Genomic DNA, 13,677 nt, shown 5'->3' with positions numbered 1-13,677 from the left:
TCACGTCTTTTAGATACACGAATGTTGCTGTATCTGAGATCTGCTCTACTTGTATACCCACAATGTATTCCCCATTCTCCTATTGTTGGGTGTTTGGATTGTTTCCAATGTTTGACAATTATGAACAATTGTGCTCTAAACATACTTGTACCTATTGCAAATAAGTATTTTTATCTCTATGAACAAGGGTGAAATTTCTGAATCAAAAGGAATAAATACATCTTCAATATTTCTTGATTACAGTATATTGTTTACCAAAGAATTTGTACCTGTTTACAATCCCTCTAGCCATATATGAAAATTCTTGTAGCTTTTATATGTTTAACACATCTCAAAATTAAGAAAAATGTTTGATTTTGCAGTTTCCTGACTTCTAAAGTCCAGTCCTTTTGTATATGTTTGTTAGTAATTTGGGTTCCTTTTTTGTGAAATACTCTTTTAAGTCTTTCACCTATTTATCTATTGGTTGCCTGACTTTTTATTTTTCCTTACTGGAATTATCTAGATAATCTGGATAAAAGTCCTTTATCAGCTGAATGTGTTGCAAATACCTCCTTCCATCCTATACTCATCACTTTTTTTTTAACGGTGTCTTTTGAAGATGGCAAAATTATGACTAATTTTAACATAGTTGAATTTATTACTCTTATTCTTCATGGTCACTGCTTTTTGTGTTTTGCTTAAGAAATACTTCTCTACCAAGGATATTATATATTCTACCATATTATCTTCTAAAAGTTTTATGGTTTTGCCTTTCACATTTGGGTTTTCTAATCTACTTGGAATTGATTTTTCATATGGCATGAATGCTCTTGCTATTATGCTATAATTTCTAAAAATCGAATGTATACAAGGTCACCATTACCATTTAGTTTTTATATCTACGGTTTTGGGGGAAAATAGCCTGATGTAGAATGATGCTGAATCAGGGGGAAAAGCCTTTTCGAGGAAAAAAAAAATCTGTAATTGAGCACTTATTGTTGTCAGACACAATGGGAAGTGTTTTACTTAACCTCAAAAAAGCTTATTTTATAGATAAACCAATTCAGGGTTAGAGAGTTGGAGAAGCTTGGCCGAGGTCACACAGTATTATCAATTTGAGCAAGGATTCAAATTTTTACCATTAAACTCCAAAGTCTGTTACAAATTAGATGGAGGCCCTAGCAGAACCGAAGCCCCGCTGGTGGGTCAGTGAGTTGTTTCCCTGCTGAAGGTCCCGCTGCCAACGTCAAAACTGAGTTTGGTGCAAGCAAGGCAGGATTTTACTGAATGGCCCAGAGAGTGGAGAAGGAGAGCTCACGCACTAATGGCACCTTCTCCCTGAAGGGAGGCGTGTGGGGGACTTTTAAGGTGTAAAAGGCGGGTACATCATCAGAAACAGGATTAGAGGGCGGAGACTTCCAGGAACAGCCAGCGCATGCCTTCCCCCTGGCTTCCCTGCACTCCGCAAACTGAGCCTCGCAGAGTACCATCCCCTTTGGGCGGAGGTCGCCGCATTTTAACGAAGCGAAGGTAACTCTGGGACGACTCTAGGTTCCATGAGCGCAGGCGCCTGCCTGTCGTCGCGTTGGAGCTGGTGCGGGATGGTTGACCACTATCTGTCTCTCCAAGTACAGCTGCGAAGCATCTCTGCCAAATACCAGGTACTTTCGAAACAAACACAGACATAAATCAGGGCAGGAAAGCAGTGACCTTTAACTTACTTTGCCTCTATCTTGGCTCTAGCCTGTTCAGTCTGGTTTTGCCACAGGCCTCTGTGGCATTTTGTTGATAAACGCTACTAGCTTGAGTGGTTAAGTTTCGGTGCCTGGAGCCTGGGCTGCGTAGTATGGATGACACTTCTGCTACTCTGTCTTTCTTGGGACAGAGATGTGCATATGTGTATGTGTTTGTGTGTGTTTCCGTCTTATTTCCTTTGCTTTTCTGTGTCTTTAATTTGAAATATGGATTTTCCTAGGATCATAAACTATCTCTGATTCCCGTTCTGAGTTTTGCCTGTACTCAGTTACTCCATTTTCCTTAGAAGTGTTTTCTTATATTTGTTACTGAACCAAACTTGGGTCTGCTCACCCGACAGGCAGCAAAGCCAATCTACTGACACCAGGTTGTGGTGAAGGAAAATCCAGTGTTTATTGCTAGGTTTCCAACTTGGGGCCAAGCAAGGAGATTGCTCAAAAGAGTTGAGCTCCCCGGTGGCTTTCAGGGAAAGGTTTTTAAAGGTAACATTAGGGGTTAGGTTTGTAGGATGACTCATCAGTTTGTGGACATTCTTCTGATTGGTTGGTGGTGAGGTAACACAGTGGTATTTTGGGGGTTTAGGTCATCAACTTTCTGGTTCCAGTTTGATCTGGGGTCTGCCTGCTTGTGATCTGCATGCAGTTAACTTTTTCCACCTGGTAGGTATTTTAGTATCTGCAAAACAACTCAGGGATAGGGCTCAGGATATTATCTAAAGCTCTGGAGGAGGAACTAAATGTCCTTTACTTTGTTTATGATTAAATCATTATTATTTTGTCCTGCTTGACTATTTTCCTTGTTTCGGCATTTTCTCACTTTGCTGATTAAATTTGCCCTCCTGAACTCGGGGAAGGGCTAGGAGGCTAAAGCTTTTCTACAGATAGGAGGCAGGGGACCTGGGGGTCAGGCCCCAGGAAGGCCCCTCAGGGTCCTGCTCAATTTCATGTTTTCAAAATAGCCAGTCCCATAAGCAGACTTAAGCTTCTTTTTCTTTGTTTACATCGTATTATTTTTCAATAAAATGTTTTATTCAAGAAATATAGAAATTCGATAATTTCCTGAAGTTTAAATTTTAATTATAAATGTGAAGCCCCAGCACCTGCATCAGTTTGCTAGCTGTGTTCCCAGGAGCCCTCGGGGCCCTCAAATTCCCACACGATCCACACTGGGGGTCTGAATTAAGCAGGCAAGGCTTTGGTTCCCTCATCCCACACAAATTCCTCACACCAGCTTCAGCCAGAGAAACTCTGATTTATCTGATACGTTTCTTGGGACACCAGTTAAAATTTCATTTTAATAAATGTTTTTGCCGTTAAAAATGTCTGACAATAACTGGACAATCACAGTGAGTCGTTTCAGCATACAGCAGGATGCTTTCAGTTATGCAACTGTAAGATGATGATGATGATGATGATGATGATGATGATGATGATGATTATTTTAAACATAAATTTTATTTATTATGGCTGAAGGGGCCTATAGATGCAGGGGTAATCTACCCAAATACAAGTTTTAAAATAGTAAGCAAACTTTTCCCAGGGACTGATTAGGCAGATAATGAGAGTTGTCCAACACCATATGGTTTTACATGGGCAATACATTTGTTTTCTTTCTTTACTTTTTCTAAGATTATTTTTAAAACCCAGTGGAGAAAATTAAATTTATGAGATTTTTAAATTCTAGAGTTAATATGTCAATTTAGTAAGGTCAGTTTTTGTAGTCAATTTTATTTATATGCCAATAACAAACAACTGGAAGATGAAATAAAAATAGTTAAAAGAGCATCATAAAACCTGAAATACTTAGGAAGATCATTTTAAAAAGACATGAAAGATTTCTGTACTGAAAACCACAAATAATTACTAACAGATTTTAAAAAGCCTAAATTCGGAGCTGTGTCATGTTGATGGGGTGAAAAACTCATTATTATTAAGATGTACGTTCTCACCAAATTTATTTCAACAATGTCAAAATAAAAATCCTACCTTTGGATTTTCTTCTGCTGCTGGATCTTGCTCTGACACTTTCTTATTGCTTTGTTATTTCTTCAGTGCCTTCAGGCTGTGTATACATTTATACATAATGTACGTCTTTCGCTGAGCCAAAGCAGTCATCCCTTGGTCTCCAGCTGGGATTGATTCTAGGACCCCTGGCAGATACCAACATCCGAGGATGGGCAAGTCCCTAATATAAAACGGTGTAGTAAATAGGCTTCTGTCTCTGTGGGTTCTGCAACATTTAATCCACTGTGGTTAGGAACTGTAGATACCGAGGGCCAGTTGTACCTAATCTGTAGTTTCTCCACCTTGGTACTGTTGACGCTGAGGGCTGGATAATTCCTTACTGTTGGAGGGTGTTCTGTGTGCTGCCTGTTCTGGATAGCAGCATCCTTATCCTCTACGCATATGGTAACATCCTCCCAGTTGTGACAAACAAAATGTGTCTAGTCATCGCCAGATGTCCCTTGCGAGGTAAAATTGCCCCTGTTTAGAACCGATAACGTAGTATATCATTTCCCAGAGCAAAAACCCCACCTTTTAAATAATTCTTTTCTTCTTCCTATTTCATTTATTACTTTCAAGCATTATCTTTTTTCCTCATTCTTGCCAGCAGCATTATTACAGAGTACATTCCTTTAAATCATTTATTTCCCATTAATTACAGAATTAATGCCAAATTCCTTAACATGTCATTTAAAGCTCCATCACCTTTTCCAGTCTCTTGTCTCACTGTACCTTGCTTCAGATAAGTACCCTTGCAACGTCATTATTTGTGTCACTCTTAGCCGCCACACAGCACTGTTGTTTTTTATTATCTCTCTGCTACCTGTCTTCTTTTGACCTGTGAATGAGATATTCCATATGGGTCACTTCAAATCCTCTTGGCCCCACTTCTGACTTCAGACACTGTGTGTGGATAGTTTTGTACTGACTTCAAAGGGTTTCACACAGGGGTGGGCCAGTAGGTGTACATTTCATATCCTGCCATGGGTTTCTCTGCTATTGTGGTGAGATGCTTGTGGAAATTTGCCTGAAAGTCCTTTGTGAACGTGGAAGAGTTAATGCCTGTGGGACAATTCCTGACTAGTAGGACGCACCTGACTAACAGGGGCCATAAACAAATGTTGCCCCCTTTCATCCTGTGAGTGGATAATTTTGAGACTACTGTTGAAGTTTCCTGAGAATGTCCCACATAGTCGAGCCACAGTCCCTCATCTTGGATACCTTCCCGATAACACATGCTGATACTGGCTTCCCTCCTTCCCGGCTTCCCTCCTGCCATCCCTTACTCCTGCTGCTTAGGATCAATTTCCAAACAAACTACCTGCACAGACTCAGACTCTGCTTTTGGGGGCTCTGAAACTAAGACAGCCTGGCTAACTTTTGCTCATCTTTTAAGACCCTTCTTAAGTACAATCACTTCCAAAAAACATCTCCTTCTTTCTCTCCTCTCTCCATTTTTTCTGGTGTTTCTCCTCAGTGCCAGCTATTTCACCATAATCTTTGCCAATTCTCCTCAAACTTCCTTGAGAACAGTGTTTATATCAACATCATCCTTTTTCCTACAGTGCCTAGGAACCACCTTGAATAATGACATACCTAAGTGGTCGTATGGTCAATTCAATATCAATCTTGAATAAAATAATTGTGTAGTTAATTAAATAATACGCTTTATTTTGGAGAGATTAGAAGTGGGTAGACAAACCCTGTAATAAAAGTGATTATTTGACTTAAAAACATTTTCAGGGGTAGAAAGATCCGATTGTATATATTTTTTTGACTTAAAAACACTTTCACGGGTAGAAAAATCAAACAACCTCTTCATTCTCTATTTCTCTTCTCAATCATTTTTGTTCAGGCTGAGGCTGAGAGCTAATTGATGGGAGGATATAAATTTAAAGAAAACATTACCTCTGAGGCTAGAGAAAGCACTGAAAATACATTTAATTATGTGTTGAAATTGGTATAAATTAAATTACAATATTGCATTAAATAGCCTTATTCTCTGTAAATTAGTAAGCAGGAGATGACTTGAGAAGATTTAAGGCTTGAGGAGAAAGGAGAAATTGAGCTAGAGCCTCCATGAGGAATGACATGGAAGCCACCAGAGCTTAATGGAATGATTATAGGGCAGTGAAAAGTGTGCACAAGAGAATGAATGTATACAGGGTGGGGAAAAATATTTTTTAATAGGTGGACACACACAGTCCTCTCAACACCCATCTGGAGTTCTAAAGGTAAAAAAATAAATTTTGCTTCTTTGATCAGCTACCTACTGTCACTTTTTCTACAAAGAATCCAGGTTACTTGCTAAGAGAAGAGAAAATTAAAAACAACAAAATGAAATGTGTTGATGTTTGTAACAAACAGCTGGTAAGAGAGGAAAAGAGAACTTGGAATGAGATTGTCTCATAGTTGGGGGAGCAGCTGCCAATCATGTGGAAAATCTAGAATAGAGCATTGGGAAGAAAGTTTTTTGTTGTTGTTTTCCTTTTTGTTTTGTTTTTAAATTAAAAAAAACAAAAACAAAAACTGAGTCTGTGGTTGAAGCTTTGTAAGCTCAGAGCAGATGTAGAGAAAATGGAAGAGGGAATGCCACCAGGCTGGGAATTGGCATTAGAGATACAGAGAAAGAGATACGGTAGAGTGGGAGTCTAAGGTGCTCTTGAGGATGCAGAGAATGCCACAGGGTCTGCAGAAACACTGGTGTGGCTAGCGGCCTAGACTGGCCCTGCTGAGGCTTTGTTAAGGGAGGCCTATGAGCAAAGCATCCTTTGAGTGTACAGTACAGTATCATATGCTATAGGCACTATGCTATAGGGGAGATCTCTAGAACGAATTTATCTTGCATTACTGAAACTTTGTACCCTTTGATCACCATCTTTCCTTTCACTTTCCCCCAAACTCTTGGGAATCACTGTTTAACAATCTGTTCCTATGTGTTTGGTTCTTTTAGATTCTACATATGAGATCGTATGGTCTTTGTCTTTATATGTCTGGCTTGGTTTGCTTAGCATAATGTCCTCCATGTGCATCCACATTACTGCAAATAGCAGAATTTCTTGAGCTTTTGGTGTCATATCCAAAAACTAATTATATGCATTATGACTTTTTAAGCTGATTTTAATGATATTAACATAGTTAAATTGAGTACTTAAAATGTGACAAGGTTTGTGCTAAATGCTTTATCAACATTATCTTAACAAATACTTAAGATAACCCTTTAAAGTAGAAAATATCATTATGACCTTCTCATGAGTGAAGAACAGATATCTAGACAGGTTAAGTACTTGCCCGAGGATACAGTATACATGATAATTCTAAGAATAGATCCCAGGTTGGCCTGACATAAAGACTGTGAGTGTAACCAGCAGACCGTATTATAAAAGTCACTAAGTTGCCAACTATGATCTAAAACAACCAAGTCTAGGGAAGGTGAAGGAACACTGTTAAGATAAATACTTTGTACAACTTAACATTAGTAATAATAGCATTGAGAAAGCAAACAGATGCATCTTGTTAAGGGGCAGGTTAGAGTACCAAGTGACAAGTCTGTACACTTGTGACATATGCTTACTAATTTAGATGGATAACTGAGTCCTTGGTTATACTTCCATTTTTGTTTATAAGGGTTCATTTTCTCAGTAAGGATTCTTGGAGAGCAATTATTGCCATGATCAATGCTAAAACAAATGATGTGTTCATATCACTTCTCGTTGAGAAATACGATTCATTTGGATTTAAATAAACATTTCAATCCATGGAAAGCATACAAAGAAACTGAGTATTACTGGACCATTTATCAGCAAGATCTCAGTCCATGCTTAAGGGCTATCATTATAGCCTTGAGAAGAATAAAAATTAATTACTGGCTTAATTCATTAAAAAAATTCATGGAGCATTTTCTGAGTGAAAATACTTTATTATTGTGTTTAATCTTCACAGAAACACTCTAAGGTAAATATGAGTATCTTCTTATAAAGAAACAAAGGTTTGAAGTCTATAAGACCCGTGCCTATGGTCACAGAGCCAGTAAGTAGTTGATTTGGCCTTACACCCAGGCTCGCCTGCTTCCAGAGTCTGTGCTGTATTCCCTAGTAAGGCCGATTTCAAAAACAGTCTGGAAAAACAGTCAAAAACAATCCCTGAGTGCCATCAGCACACTATTCCTAACAACTATCTATGGGGAAAATCTCACGGATCATAGACTTGGGCAGAATGTCACACTGGCTGGCAGAACATCAGCTTAAAAGGTCAGTAAGCTTCACAGTAAAGCATCCTAATCACCCATGGAAAACAAATTGCCCATATTTCTACTTACTAAACAAAGTGAAGGCTCATTTAGTGTGTTCATATTTTGGGTAAATTTTCTCCGGACCAGAAAGTTATCAGTCTGTATATCATACTCTGTCACATTTTCTGAAAAGACGTTTTTAATCATCTGAACCAGGAATGAGAGCTTTAAGCCCTCTGGAAAAGCACGTAAATACAAACCAATTGTAGAAAATATAAGGAAGTCAAACTAAGGTGATGAGGACACCAATGAGTTATACTATGAAAAAAATATCTCAATACAGGCTGCTGCCATAAAAACCTCAAAGAATGAGTCAGTCTGCAGACATTAGGAACAATCGATAATCACCAAGATGCAAGGAAGACTGACTAGGAGGAAACTGAGTGAGAACATTTAGAATGGATAATCAGGAAAGGCTTCTTTGACTATTAAGACTGTGGGTTTTTAGAACAATCTGTCTACCACAGGAAGCTGTGAAACTGACATCATTTAGGACACAACAGGGATTAAACTCAGAAGCCATAAAAGCAAGTGTGAGCAGATCCGTCAGCAGGGAATGAGGAAAGTAGCCTATTGTTTACTCCTTTCTGTGCAACTTATAGGAAGCTGTCTGTGTCTTTGAGTAACATTTCAGATGTTTGATAAAAGATGCAAATTTCACCCAGTTGACTGAGCTATGCTGCTTTTGTCCTCCAGTCCAGTTTCTGCTGGACTTGCTCAACTATTTCTCATGTGTCCTGAAGAGTCGTGTGTGTTGTGCTTGTGAGTTTGACAGAGACTAATTAGCATACTCACTATGGAAAGTTAGAATAGACAGACATGCAATGAAGTATCACCCGTATCTTAACCACTAAGGGATAAACGTGTTAACATTTCCATGAATAAACTTTGTAATATTTCACAGATGTGTGTATGTTTATATAGGTTTGTGTTTATGAAGATTATAATTATACAGTATAGACTCTTCTGCAACTTGCTTACTAATTAAACGTACTATAGTTGTCCCTCATGTAATCAAATTATCTTTAAAGTATAATAATACAGATTACACCCACAGTATTGATATATAATCATTAATTCTTAGTTGCTGGACACTAGGTTGTTTCTGATTTCTTACTATTATATATAATTATATAGACTACAGTGTTTAACCTTGTACAGAATTTTTGTCATAGCTTTAGTCACTTTAAGAGAAACCCTTGAATTGCCGCGATCAGAGGGTTTGCACGTTAAACTAATTATTTAAGTACCCACCAGATAGAAGGTGCCTTTCTGGAGAAAGGTAGTAGTGTTACTGAGTCCAAACTCTTTCTGCTTACCACACGGCAGGCTATTAATCAGGAGATGAGGTGTTGGTGCAGGGAGTAATGACTTTATTTGGAAAGCCAGCAGACCGAGAAGATTGGAGACTAATGTCCTAGGGAACCATCTTCCCCAAGTCAGAATTCAAGCTCCTTTTATCCTAAAAAGGAGAGGGGTGTGGTTGCTTGTTGCAAACTTCTTGGTGTCAGAATCCTTTGTGCTTGCAGCTGTCCATGTAGGTCAGGTCATGATGTTCCTGTAAACCTCCAATGAGACAAATGTTATTTTCTATTCTGCTGCAACTTTTTAATTTAATCTTTATATGAATGGGAAAGTGTTACGCCTTTAAAGGTTAGAGCCTTAAGAATGGGCTATCCTGTGTATTTCAGGCTAGAGGCAACATGCTTTTACAAAAGGTGCAGAACCAGCATGACTAAGCACTGGAAGCAGAGCATGAGGTTAGAGCCAAAGGAACAGATCTAAGACAGAGTCAGATTTGTTCTTCCCTGTAACAGCAGAATGTGGGCTCTGGAGGCAATCAGCCTGTGGGACCAGAGGCTGATTCTTTGCAGCTCACTTTTCTTATCTATACAATGGGTTTCATAAAACTACTTCATATGATCTCTCTGAAGATTTGACAGATAAAAAAAGTGAAATAATCATGATAGTACCTGCCAGAGAGGAAATTCCCAGAGATTTTATTATTACTGTTGTTGTTGTTATTATTATTTTCGATTAACAGAACTATTTTCCATCAGTAACTATTTTCCCTCACCCTAGATTACAGTATATCACAGACATTTGCAAACCGAATAGTGTTATCTTACTGTTTTAATTTTTCCTTCTTTGATTAATTATAGGTATGATGTTTATCATATATTTATTGGCCATTTGTATTTTTTCCTCTGTGCCTTGCTTGGTCATAGTACTTTTGGCTTATTTTGCTGCTGCAATTTTTTCTTTATTTACTGATCTGTATGAGAGCTTCTTCTTTGCTGTCTTGTAGGACAATAAAGTTTTGCATGTGTTTAAGCAAAATGTACATAGCATGAAACAATTTCTAAAACAAAAGTAGCCATACTTTTCCCCCTACATTTTCCTACAGAGCACTGTTCTTCGACTGTGAATCCAGAGGACATGTTTTACATTTTTGTACACCATTCCCCAAAGATGTATTTTTCAACGTCTTTAATTTTAATTCTAATTCTGTTTTACAATCCTTTGACTTAGTGAGTTGTTTTACTTGTATTACTTTGACCTCAACCTAACTCTGAAATAGTGACTCTTTTGTCTGCTATTTAAAAAAAAAAGGTTGTGTTATTAACATATATCTATTTCCCTAGACTTAATAGTGCCAAATGCTTTGCTTTTTCCTCATTAGGCTAACTTACCAAATCTTTAATGACACATAATGTAGTGTATAATTTAAGGACATAATCTTCAGAATAAGACATGTACCCAGATTCTAGATCACCTCAGTTAATTTTAACAAGGCACTCAGTATCTCTGAGCCTCATTTATCTTACATGTAAAATGAAAATACTAGTATCTATCATATAGGAGCAGTTATGAAGGTTAAATAAGAAAATGCTTGTGGCAGGTTAGCTGCTAATAAATGGTAGTTATATTTTTCTACCTAATTGTTCTCCAATGAAAGTTCATCATGTCATATAAATTGCTCCCATCTTTGTGAATGTCAATAGCATTTCATTCATCTGGTTTTTCAAACTAGAACTATTAAAGGTATCCTCAGACCCTTCTTCTCCAGCAATCCCTACATCTAATCTATTGTCAAGTCCTATTCAGATAGCACCTAAATGTGCTTCACATCCACCCAGTCTGTACCATCCCTGATGCTGCTGTACCCATCTAGAGCCCTCATCATCTCTTGTCTCAATTTCTATGAGCATAGACACTCTCTAAGTCCAAGTTTTACCTGCAGCCCAAGGACTATTTCTAAATTATAAATGTAATTATGGTCCTGGTCAACTACAATACTTTCCCATTTCATAGAAGAAATAATTGAAATTATTGGGTATGGAATCTGAGGTCTTTAAAAACATGAACTCACTCTATTTGCATAGTCTCATCCTTAGTCTATTTCCCTGCATCAGTGATCCTTTTGAACCATTTTGCTGTATGATTACAAACATTTTTGCTATTTCCAGAATATTCTGTGCACACAAATGTTTTAGGGCATTTGCTCAAAAAAAAAAAAAAAAAAGTCCTGCCTAAAATAGCAATTATTCATTCATTCATTCAAGATTAGTGAAAGGGAAATTAACATGTACTGAGTTTTAAATAAACACCAAGCACATTTAAAAGTTAAAATAATTCTTTGAAATAACTATTACTAGTATTATTACCGAGTCCAAACTTGTTCTACTTGCTGCACGACAGGCCAGTAAATCGGGAGATGAGGTGTCAGGGCAAGGAATAACAACTTTATTTGGAAAGCCAGCAGTTTGAGAAGATGGCAGACTAACGTCCTGGAGAACCATCTTTCCCCAAGTCAGAATTCAGGCTCCTTTTATACTAAAAATGGAAGAGGGGTGATTGGTTGTTGCAAAATCTTCTTGGTGTTGGAATCCTTTGTTCTTGCATTTGTCCACGTAGGTCAGGTCATGGTGTTCCTGTAAACCTCCAATAAGACAAATGCTATTTTCTATTCTGCAAATTTTTATCTTTATATGAATGGGAAAGTGTTATACCCTTAAAGGTCAGAGCCTTGAGAATGTGCTATCCTGTGTATTTCAGGCTATAGGCAACATTCTTTTACAAAAGGTACAGAACCAGCGTGAGTCAACATGGGAAACAGAGCACAGGGTTAAAGTCAAAGGAACAGATCTAAGGTGGAGTCAGATTTGTTCTCTGATTTGTTCTTTTCTATCACAGTATCATGTTACAATGGATACAATTAACTGTTTTGCTCAAGTTCACACATGTAAACAGCAGAGTAATTCCTCATTCTTCCTGCTTCTCCAAAATATTTATTAGGTACCTATTCTCAGTCCTATGATGGAATATAATGCACATCAAAATAAATTAAAAGCATATTCTCACTCAAGGGAATTACAGACTAGTGGAACAACCACTCAGAAGCCTGTTGTTCATGAGTATATCCACATTTCCACAAGGCATGTTTCTGACATAGCCTCGTTTTGCACTTTAACTAACAGTACATGGCTGCTCCATTTCCTGCCATGGCTTCTTTCTTTGCAATTCCTTCCCTGGTTTTGGCACTTTCAGAATCTGTCAGAACCTTGATTTGCATAATAAAGTAGCATCTTTACTGCTTTAAGCACTGTAAGATAAGGCTTGAAAAAAAATTAGAGGATCGAAATTAATGGCCCAATTGGAATTATTTCCTTTTTATAGATGTGTATTTTATCATGAAGAATTGATTGACTGGCTGTTATTTTCTATTCTACACATGGGGAACTTGATGTAGATAAAAGGCAGACTATCTAAGGAGGAGGAAGAACAGCGAGATGGGAGTGTAGGGCTTGGATGCTTGGTCTTTTGCTTTCGTATCAAATTGCATTTTGTCACTTGTCATAAAATTATGAAGCAAATGTCAATGGTAGATAAATAGATGGATAGATAGATTTTTTTTATGATTGAAAAGAACAAAGTGTTAAAACAAAAATTCATAGGCCCTTGTATAAGCATGACTTCAATTTGAGTGAATGCTTCTACTAAGCTTTATGAAATCTAAAATTCAGGGCTCTGAGATCTTCAAGGGATCCTGAGCCTACTGGTGGAAACTTCTAACATAGCAGAGGGAACACTAGACTGGAAAACAGAAGAATGAATTTTAACTATCTGACAGGCCAGAGTCATTTAATCATTATCATTAATTTTCTCATCTTAAAAGATAATAGTGACAACTTGCTCATCTCATAAAACTATTAAAGTTAAATAGATAAAGCATATACAAATTGAAAAATCTATGAAGTACTATCACAGTTTCTGGTAATCACTATTATAGTACTGCTTCTGTAAACAGAGTTTTATAGATTGTGGAATTAAAAATCAGAATGGGGGTTCAGAATTGGAAAGGACCATACCACTACTTTCCCATTCTATAAATTAGGACACTGATGTTCAGAATAGCTAAATGACTTGCCTATTGTCAGGTAGCCTTTACTTAAAATGTTATATAAGCACATGTTTTATTGGATTATAAACACTTCCAATTATTTAACAAAACCATTCTTATTAATATTGGCACCTTAATAAAGAAAAGTGGACAATGTGGAAGACAGGGACCTGGTTATAATCATATATGAGTATTGGTATGCATTTTATAAAATACATTGAATCGATTGTGTACACATTATC

General features: G+C 37.4%; 1 long non-coding RNA gene across 1 annotated transcript in view; it reads left to right on the top strand.

The window, feature by feature from the left end:
• The first annotated feature begins 1,562 nt into the window (after positions 1-1,562).
• LOC135322252 (uncharacterized) overlaps positions 1,563-13,677 on the top strand; it is a 35,139-nt gene continuing 23,024 nt past the window's right edge. The window contains exon 1 of the long non-coding RNA XR_010382616.1: positions 1,563-1,643. This is a non-coding gene — a long non-coding RNA (uncharacterized LOC135322252). The remainder of the gene's footprint in view (positions 1,644-13,677) is intronic.

This window comes from Camelus dromedarius, chromosome 10 (assembly GCF_036321535.1).
Source record: "Camelus dromedarius isolate mCamDro1 chromosome 10, mCamDro1.pat, whole genome shotgun sequence".
Taxonomy (NCBI): domain Eukaryota; kingdom Metazoa; phylum Chordata; class Mammalia; order Artiodactyla; family Camelidae; genus Camelus; species Camelus dromedarius.
Note: the sequence above shows the minus strand (reverse complement) of the source record. Positions and strands in the feature narration are given on the sequence as shown.